Source organism: Wasmannia auropunctata, unplaced genomic scaffold (genome assembly GCF_000956235.1).
Source record: "Wasmannia auropunctata unplaced genomic scaffold, wasmannia.A_1.0 LD335903.1, whole genome shotgun sequence".
NCBI lineage: Eukaryota > Metazoa > Arthropoda > Insecta > Hymenoptera > Formicidae > Wasmannia > Wasmannia auropunctata.
The window spans coordinates 2,880,828-2,891,571 of record NW_012026987.1 but is presented as its reverse complement, the minus strand read 5'-3'; the positions used below and the strand labels follow the sequence as shown (position 1 = coordinate 2,891,571).

The following is a 10,744-nucleotide window of genomic DNA, read 5'->3' as shown; positions in this document are numbered from 1 at the left end:
ATGAAATAGTACGAAATCGATGATGGAAGCGTCTGCGTTCGTACTTCGTACAGGTATAAACAGTTAATTGGCGCAAGATGCGCGAAAACACCGCGCGATCCTTTTTTTTTCCGAAAATCTGAACGGCACTGATTATTCTATCGGTATGTACATACATCAGTGAGATCTATCGGCGCGGCGTCGAACTCGATCAGTTCATCAGTTAGCGGGACGCACACAGCGGTATCGGTGTCGTGGACGAGCGTCGTCCCGTGTTTCGCGTGCGTCAATTCCGTAAATGAGGATCGCCTCGATCGTATAGTACGGAAATTCGCGAGTGTTGAATCCGGCGATGGATCATCGCGTGCAGCGGCCGCGAATCCGATCTCGGCTTTCGCGATATCGGCCCCGCTGACCGCGGCGGATCGTTGGCCGATCGAAGCTCCGAGCGTCGCGTCGCGTCGTGTCAATTCCGAGCTCCTTCAACGGGTCTTATATACTCCGGCGTATCGGAAGTATCGAATCCGACGACGGGCGATCGTCGTGTAGCACAAATCAACGAGTGCAGCGATCGCGAATCTAACCTATCATTCAAAATTCAGTCCCACTTACCGTGCCCCGTTGGCTCGTCCGAAGCTCCGAGCGGCGTCGCTGTGAAGTTGCCCGCGCATACTTTTGAACTTAATTCTCTCCGGTATACTGGGAGCGTCGAATTCAGCGGACGTGGAGGTCGCCGTGGAGGGTAAGTCAGAGTCTTTGGATCATGTGTGACTTGCCTTCAACATTCGCGATATCATTAAATTGTCGTATTCGATCGTGACCCGACGGATATTCGCGGCCCGTCGAAGGTTCGAGCGTCGGCGTGAAGTTAGCTCCGTCTTTCTGAATTTTGCTTAATTAGTATGTGTCTCGGACGTGTCGGGAGTGTCGCGTAAATTATTCCAGGCGATATCGCGCTATTCATTCAATGTGCATTGCGTATGTGATAATGAGATACGAATCGGTAGTGTTAAACACATTATGATAAAGATAATTATAAACGGCAATTTTGCACTTCTATTCGGCATCTTTTGACCTATGACGCCGAACTTTTTCATTGGCAAAATCGTCTCGTCAGACATTTACAATAATCAAAAATTGTTTCAGAACAATCGCATTTAGAATGCCATGTGGATCGACTGTGGACTGTCAAGCTATAAGTGATAATAACGCGACTGCGGTCAGCCATGTGGTGTTGGAGTCTTGGGCTCCGTTTGCAGCGATGATGGGATTATGAGGCTGGTGAGTAGTTTTTGAATAAATAGGTAAATTTTTAAATAATTAACTGTTTGTATCTATAATGTTTTGATACCATTATATCATAATCGAAATTAATTTGTGAACGATTACAAGTATTATTATACAAATAATTTAATCAAAACATTTTATTCGTTGCATTGTTAATCAAGCTATAAAAATAATTAAAATTAATTAAAATATTTATAAAGTATTTACAATTGCATTATTCTGAATTTAATATTTTATTAGAAAAATAGGTTTTATAGCGTTTAATCGAAAATAAAGAAAATACTTTTGTTATTGAAAGTACAAAGTATATATTTTTATTAATTATATCAATAAGAATAATTCTAATTTAATTTTTTAATTTTTAATTTTTAGATAATTAGAAAAATGTAATACCAGTCAACAATAGAATGGAACAACTAGTAAACTAGTCAACAATATACAAGTATGCAGCATTAAATATATAATTAATTTGTATATAATTTTTATTCGTAATTTTGTACAATTATAAAATTCTCAATTTCTTTGCAAACGTTATTAAATTGATTTTTTAGCATACGTTTAATAGCAATTTGATTTTTTTCTATCTTTTTACAGACAAACCCTATCACGTTGCTCGTCTAGTTTCTCCAGATATTTCAACTCTAAATGCTTCAGATGCTTCAGACACTTTCATAACTGTGAGTCTTACGTTATATGCAATTATATTTGTGTCATTTGCCTTTGATATCTATTAGCGACAATAATTACTCGCTCGGCAGGCACGCTTCAATTATGCAAAAAGCGATCCAAACGAGCGCTTTGACTGTCGTCCATAAAATTGACTAGTAATAGGAGTTTTGCCGGAGCGTGATGGTGGAACGTAATTTTCACGCGAAATCCCTTATCTGATCTTCCAAAAATTTTCGCGCTATTCGATCGAATTGGTTACGTAAAAAAAAAAAGAATCTTTGATGTGTTCGTTATTTAATTCGAATATCTAACACGAAACGTATTCATAAATGCTAAAAGATGCTCTTAATTTGAATCCATACTAGAATGAATTCACGGTAATTTTGATAACGAAACAAGTGAATTATTTTGAGAAATAAATAAACAGTGAATTAATTCGTGTGAATTATTTTGAGGAATAAATAAACATTTAAGAGATGTCCAAATATTAGGACATTTTTTCTCTTTATTAAAATGTTGTTCGGATAGCTGAAGAGTCAACTATTCCTTTCCGAAAACGATATTCGTCAGATATTATACGCGTTTTCCGTTTTCACTCACATTCTTCAGCTAGTTTAAAGCGGATCGCGCAAACGATCGATCGCGTGAGTCGCTCCTTCGTGGATTCTGGAGATGCGTCGGATGCATCCCAACTCGTTCGCAGTTAAGGCAGGCTGCAGCCCGACGCTCGCAGATCTCTCGGTCGTGTAACGAACGAGCGGGCGGGCGCCTCCTTCGGGCGAAGCGCGCGCTGATTCGCGAAATTTATTTGTCGAAAGTTTGCTCGTTAAAAGCGCGAGCGCGGGGAACGCGCACGGACGCGCACGGTTGTTCTGAGAGGTCTTACTTTTGTACACGGGCACATTGGATAGTACTTTTCGCGCGCGCTGGCCTCGTCTCTTTCATGATTTTTTCCCCTCTTTTTTCCCCCTTCTTTTGCCCCGTCTGCAGCAACGAACGCTATGTATCCGCCGGAGAGATAAGCGACGAGAAAAGCACCGGGCGAAGGTTTCCACGATTCACGCTCCTTTCTTTTGCACCCTTTTAGCGCGAGTGTCTCGCTATTCGTTTCTACAGTCTTTTAATCCTTAACTGGACGGTGACTCATTTGAAGACGTACCTCGCGTCTGATACGCCGTAATTCATGACTAATTTATTCGCGAATTTGTAAAATAATTGTATAGTCCTTTAGAGATCAAAATATGATTTAATTCTATTTTTGCAAAATTTTATTTACATGAATATTGAATTTTACAATGCGAAAATAATATATATTTTTTTGTTGAAAAAATTCTTATCTGTAAAATACTATTTAAAATTTCTTTGAAAACGAATAAGATATGTTGTAGAATTTAAGAAATGTATAATAGTACTTGTGAAAATTTTGAAATTGCACTCAGACTTTATGTTCAGTTAGGAATTAAATGCTGTATTTTAATTCTGCATCTTCAATTATTTCAGCCCTGTAAGTATTATATAAATTAAAACTTGTATTTCTTATCTGTTTGTGTCGATCTTATTTTATTTTGTTGCAATAAACCATCAAATAAATTTATTAAGATGGTGCTATTTAAATCTTTATTTAAATATTATCCAATAATAATTTTTGCACTAAGATGTACTGGGCTGAAATAATACATATAATGGACGATGCATTGTAATTATTGATCTTGATCGTGCGGCTCGTGAGAAGAAGAGAGAAAGTTTCTTTCGATCGTCTCAGAGTTTTTAATTTTTGCGAGATTAAACATAATTATTTCCGTCGCTTCTTTTTCTCGTCGCGCGACTCCGCATGTAATTAGCAAATGGAAACTAATTCACAGCGTTTCCTTGAAAGGGAGCCCTTCCTTCCTGTCGTTTGTTTCTATTTCTTTCTGCGCCGTTCTTGCATTTTTACTTATTTGTCCAAAGTATGATTTACTCGGGACTGTAATTAGCGAAATCTCTCTATGTAGCCCTGTCGAGATTAATACACCCGTGCGAAAGAAACTTTTTCCTTTCCCGTTCACGATGGAAATTAAGATGCGCGACGATCGTCTGAAGATAGATGATGGAGAATTTTTTTTTCATGAATCCCGATGGGTAGAATATTAATATAATTTGATATAGAAATAAAACTTCGACATTCTATCATAACTATTGAAAGATGCCAATGTAGTGTAAAACTAAAAAAATTTTTTAAAAATATAATATAAAATATATTAAATATAATAAATATATATTAAATATAATATAAAAATTTTTATAAAAATAATTAGGCTTTTTAAGGAGAAACAATTTTATTACGTGCCGATTAATGGCTCATATAAGAAGTAGTTTAATACTATGAATCATTGTAATGTACAAGAGCGCGGAAACTTACGGACGTTAAGATCGATATACGGTTATAACAAAGACTATAAGTTGCACTATACATACAACAAAGGATCATATACCATGAATATAGTTTCCAATTTGCCGCTGTATCGTCAATTTACGGCTAATTTGCATTTCTATGATACTATTTACTCCGTTTGCTTCCTTTGAGGTAGATATACAGTATCGTTTGCAAGTTCGCGAATATATACTAGAGAATAGTCAATAATTTTAAGTCTGAATAGACTTAACTGCTATATTTCCTTACACTTTTTGCTATAAATTATTTAGAATGGAACAGCAAATGCTTCTTCCCTGATAACATTCAATTTCGAGAAAAGAATTTCCAATTCAATAATGTAACTGTCAATAATTTTTTATTTATTATTTCTATTGATTGAAACTTTAATTAATTATATAACATATATATACATGAATACGATATATAAAAAAATGAAACGAGATATTTATTCGCGATGATATTCTTCAATTTATTGTAAATATCGTTGACTGTTTGCTGTTTGATATTGTTTACATCATTTGATCCTTCTGTGTTTCGGATATCGACAGAACGGATTATATGATGAAAATAATACATCATGCACTACAGTAAGTCATAAAACGAATCTCGTATTAATACATTTTCCAACGTATCGTGAATATCAATGATTGTCAATTTGCATTTATATAATTATTATTTATCCGATTCGCGCGCATTTCTTTTGAAAAAAAGTGAAAGAAGCACTAAAGATGGTGATCTGAGAGCGAAAAGGGGAGAAACGAAAAAGACAGTGGTTACTGCCTTGTCTGGTAATATTATCGCGCTCGATTTACTTTATTGAAAATCATTGCTATTTTACGATATCGAGACTAATGGCCGGCCGTGGGATCGAAGGAATTTCTAATCCTAGGAATTGGAGTACATGCTTTCACGAGAATTACTCTCATTTAGAAAAACCAAGTATTTTTTAATACTTTTAGCGTCCCCTCTTATATCTTCATTGCTTTCCTATTTTTCCGTTATGTCGAAATTATTGAATATTGCTATCGTTTCGTATCGCGTAGAATTTATTAGTGGAATAAAAGAATCAGCGGAAAGATCGAAATTGCAGGAGCTCGACTTTTCATTCGCGAAATTATACAAAGCACCTCGTAAAGTGTTAACAATTGCCATGATTACAAATGAAATCAGATGCAGCTTCATTTTATATATCTATTTATTAATTTATTACTTCGTTAATAGATTTATGACATTTTAAAGCATTTTGCTTTTACTCGGATTACGAATAGGTAATTCAAGCTTAATAAAGCTCCGGCAACGCTCCGTTTCACCGGTGAATTGCATTACATGCGACACGCATATCTAGCAGGCCAATAGGCATCTTTTAGCTTCCATTGTCGTGTTCCACGTAACACGAGTTAATCGCGAGACGGGCTGTAGCGACGGCATTTCGCGTGAATAAAGCACGAGGATCAGTAACGAGCTTAGCGCGCGAAGTGATTTCGGGCTCGGAACGATGCCGGGTGCCTATCTACGTGGCGCATACCTGCAGTTAAATCCACCTGCCGTGTGCATCCCTTGGCCGACGGGCGGGTCGGGGGGGGAGGACGGCGGGGGTTGCAACATGCCCCTTCTGGGCCGTAACAACGGTCACCGGGGCGGACGTCGTGACGCACGTAACGCACGTAACGCGGCACCGACGCGACGCGGGACGACGCGACGACGTAACGCGGAAAGCTGGACGCTCGTGGCTGAATGCTAACGTCCGCATTAATACAAACTAGGCAGAGCGGGATGTAATTAGTGGCACCAGCCTGGCCGCGTCGCGTTATTCTAATGCGCTTGCCAGTTGCCACACCATCCGCGGACGCGCTCCGTTACCTTTCGACATGTCCATGAATGCGGACTACGTGCGGTTGTGAAAAACATATAATGTTTAGAGATTTCTTCAGGATGAAATCATGGAGGAAACAAGAGTTTTTGATTTATTTAGAGGTGTTTTTTTTTTAAATAAAATTCTTAAAAAATTTTGATTTGTTGTTAAAATATGCATATAAAGCGAAATTTATAATAATGCTTTGAATGTATATGTTTGTTTATATCATTTGTCGAATATTGATAATCCTGAGATATTCTATAATACAATTGAATTTGATTATTTTTTATTACATATAATTGACTATTTTATAATAATTTATTGCAATAATTTATCTACTTTTGCAATTGATTGTATTATTGATTACATTTATAAATATTTATACATTTTATGCTAAAACAGGTAATTTTTGTCATTTTTGCTTAAATTAATTTTAATGTTTATTTTAATTTATTTGTCGGAATGAGAAAATTCAGTATTTTAAAATTGATAAGAATAATTAATACATAAATAATTATTTTATCATTAATTAATAAAATATGGACTTTGTATATCACGGAATCTGGACAAATATTAACGACATTTATCAAAGCTTATTTTTATAAACATTTCAGTGACAACTAATTCTGACCAAATCTGTAACCATTCAAAACTTATTAATTCTCTGCAAGTTTTTCGTGTTCTACGAGTCGGAAAATTTAATTTTTTTGACAAGCCGCGCGGAATCTCCGCGGGTGATGGAATAAACGCGGCGCGAATTCGCGGATGATGGATGTAAAGCGGATGGAAGTTACCGCGGTGATACAAAGCGACGGGATAAAGTTTTGATTGGGATACGGCGACGAATCGGGTCAGTCGCGAGAAATACGCATTTTACAACCGGACTTCTGTCGACGACAAATCGGCGGGAGAATCCGCGCCCGCGTGATTCCCCCGTAAAAACTTCGCCGGCGAAGAAATGCCGTCGTCGGGTTACATTTCTCACGGCGACCCATCGACGTCGCTCCGACGCGGGACGCCGCAAATTTTTTCGGAAGAGGAATGACGTCGCGTTTTACGGCGCCGGTTTTGATTTCTTGCGCGAGTCTCCTATTCTCGTCGGTCATCCCCGGTATTTGGCAAAGTTGAAATTTTCTGCACTTTCATCTGAATCCGGCCGATTCCGAAACCGATCGCTTGCGATTGTTACATTTTATTTTTCCTGTGACTGACCTTCCGGAAATTTGCGAAAGGATATAGTCCGATCCGGTTTATGATCAATAAGCAAAAGCGTTTTCGGAAAACTCAAATAATAAAATTTAAAATAATTTAAAATATAAATCTACAACATATATATACCATTTATTTAAATAACTTTTAAATAAATGGTACATATATGTTATAGATTTATATTTTAAATTATTTTAAATTTTATTATTTGAGTTTTCCGAAAACGCTTTTGCTTATTGATCATAAACCAGATCGGATTATATCCTTTCGCAAATTTCCGGAACTCAGTCACAGGAAAAATAAAATGTAACAATCGCAAGCAATATTGTGTAAGATGATCTGATTTAAGTCAAGTTATTAATAATTATTTGTCGAAATAATTAATTTGTTGTACATAAGCTTCGTTTGTTCTACCAAATGTCTTATTAAGATTCATCCAATTGATTACTATTCTTGACATGATATATGTACCATTAAAAAACACAGGGACATAATGTCGGCGATGAGTTGTAGGCAGACAGGCCAGCATCCGGCCTGGTATCCGCTAATGAGCGACGTTACCACCTCGTTCGAGCAATCCACGCAGGTGTCTCTGCCGCAGAAAGATTCGTAGAAGGCAATCACGCTTGACAATCGTGTTACAGTCTTGTTCAAAAAGCTTTCTCTCAAGTTACAAGTGTAATTTGATATTTAATTTTATCTGTAAATGATTTGAAATTTGTGGAATTTATAAATATTAGTTATTATTCCTTTTTATGTTAACAATTTGAAGATAGTTTTGCTAGATTATTGAATGAAATCATAAAATACATTTAAGAGAGTTTTTTTACTATTTTGATATTGATATAAAGTTTTTAAAAATTAATATCTACGTAAAAAGAGCAAATTCTGTATCTTTGTAATTAATGATATAAATAGCAATAGATTAAAAGCAGAAAGTTTTATGCTATTATTATAGTTGAGAAACCTTATAAAATATTCTTTTGAGACTATTCAAAGTTTTTTTAGAGATTTTGTTATAATATAGATGTAATATTCAAGTTCTTAGACTTTTGAATCTTCTGATCTTCGGATCTTTTGAGTCTTTCGAATCCGTAAAGTTCATGAGTATAAGTTTCTATACGCGTACCATTTGTCTTAGCGTAAGAAATAAAACCGGGACAGGAATATACGCTAAAGACAAACGTAAGAAGGGGGAAGAAAGCGTCGAGTTGACTGTACGGTTCGCAAAGCAAACAAAACTGAGAGAAACGATCTCAACGTTCGATACCTCCGAGCCACGAGAGAAAAACGTCGTCGAACAAGTCACGTAGAAACACGTCCGTCCGAAGTCGTTCTAATGATCTCGGATGTCGCAGGCTTGAGCGTTATAGTCGTTAATCCTCTCTAACCCAAGATAACTTGCCCCACGATTACATATCGTTCCGTTGATAGAAAAGCGACACAAGTTAAAAATTAGCATTTTCGTGATAATGAAAAGAAATCGAACCCTAAAGTCTTTTCATTATCTCGAAAATGCTAATTTTTGACTTGTGTAATTTTTCTATCAACGATGCGATGTGATATATGTTTGAAATATATATGATATTTGTTATAATCTGATAGTCACAAGTATAAAAATGATCCGAGATAAAAATGTTTGTGTTGTAAAATATTCTTGAAATATTCGAAAGAATTTGATATCTCGTTTACACATGTGTTAATATAACGTATCTTTATAATATTAATTGAAAGAGGAAACGAAAATATTGCATTACAGATATTAAAATTCGATATTACCTACGTCGATAAATTTTGCGCAAAATAAGAATCTTCTTTGCGAAGAAGAATCTCGAGGTGGCGGTCTTTGATTAGTCGATTAAAACCACAACGAAGGTTCTTGCGTTCTTGCATTAAAGGATCTTCATAAATTTCATATAGCTTTGATTATGATCGATCCCAACAGGATATTCATAATTACCGTAAATAATTGGTTGTAATTTAGTTTGCAACACGAACAACGCGTCGGAGCGTGCCATTGTGATATTATGTGCGCGTAAATTATAATAGACATAATTAGTGTAATAGAAATTCCGTTATTACGCTATTCGTTGATGTATGACCAATTCGTTGTCTGAAAAATTGTGTACGCTTTCTGTTGCAAAGCTCCACTTAAAGAATTGAAAATATTTTACAAACTCTGTCTCTCTCTCTCTTTGCATGAATATGTCAAAATTGTATCTGAAAAACTAGGTTTATTTGAAAGCTTATCAATTAAAAAAATTGAAAATTTTTAGATTTATTACGCTCAATAATTCCAAGAATATTATATCAGAAGCATAGATCTCTTTAGATGCTATTTGTAAAAGCTTTTGCGCGAATGTTGCTTTTTGCTTCGTTGGCAACTCGCGAGAGCCGGTCACGGTAGTTCGAGTGTCTAGTATCGGTAAACGTCGACGAAGAAACCGTCATGGCTTCCCAAATGACCGATGCAATCGACCTTGCAAATGGCGACGATGGCCATCCAATCTAGACCGACACTCTTGTGAGACCTGCAAAGTGGATGAATACGAGGTCGTTCGTATAGCTTCCCCGACGACGACGGCGCTCTGACCGGCTCCTCGATTGTTTCGAGTGAGCTCTAGCTACTTTCTTCGAGTGCTCGTTCGATCGAAAATACACCGGTACTCGATCCTCTCTTCCAATACGTCCGCGTTCCCGTCGACCGGTTTATAAATTTTGATCGTGCTAGTAGAAATTCATGGGCATTGCTAATTAACGGTTTGCTGGTGTTCCAATCGTGAAATGAAATTAAAATGTGAAATATTTATTAGACTAAAATTGAATTAAACTTAAACTTTTTTCAAAAACAAATTTTTAGACGAACTTGAAAGTGTCTTGCCATGCGTACAGGTAATTCAATATCGAAAATACTTGCGAGCTATTCGCTTAATGCCTTGAGATAATTAGATCTAGTTAATTATAGTTATAAGCTGATAATAATTAATATTAGATAATCCGTTTGGGAATCAATTTACGTATAATAATCTGCTGGATACTTAGCATTAATTTAATAATCGATATTTTCCGAAATACCGAAGAAAATGGGCCGCAGTTGTATCATTTCTAAATCCACTTTTCTTGTTTTTAACGTAACTCTGTTCATCTAGAATATTAGAACGAGGTATCTACTCATATCTCTGCTATTGTTTAACAAGCAGACCGTGTAGAGCGCGTTTCGCAGTAAGGTGGGGTACGATCCTAATTAAGAGGAATGCCGGCATTACGTTCTGTTCTTACTCGCGGTCGCAGTTGTTCGCCTGAAGAACGACGGGCATTATCTTTAATGA

The 10,744-nt window shown here is 36.3% G+C and overlaps 1 protein-coding gene across 1 annotated transcript in view; it reads left to right on the top strand.

Annotated features, from left to right (window-relative positions):
* Positions 1-212: 212 nt before the first annotated feature.
* Positions 213-10,744, top strand: part of LOC105455449 — a 365,202-nt gene continuing 354,670 nt past the window's right edge. The window contains exons 1-4 of the mRNA XM_011698775.1: positions 213-721; positions 1,126-1,260; positions 1,639-1,708; positions 1,861-1,943. The gene's annotated coding sequence lies outside the window, so the exon portion shown is untranslated. The remainder of the gene's footprint in view (positions 722-1,125; positions 1,261-1,638; positions 1,709-1,860; positions 1,944-10,744) is intronic.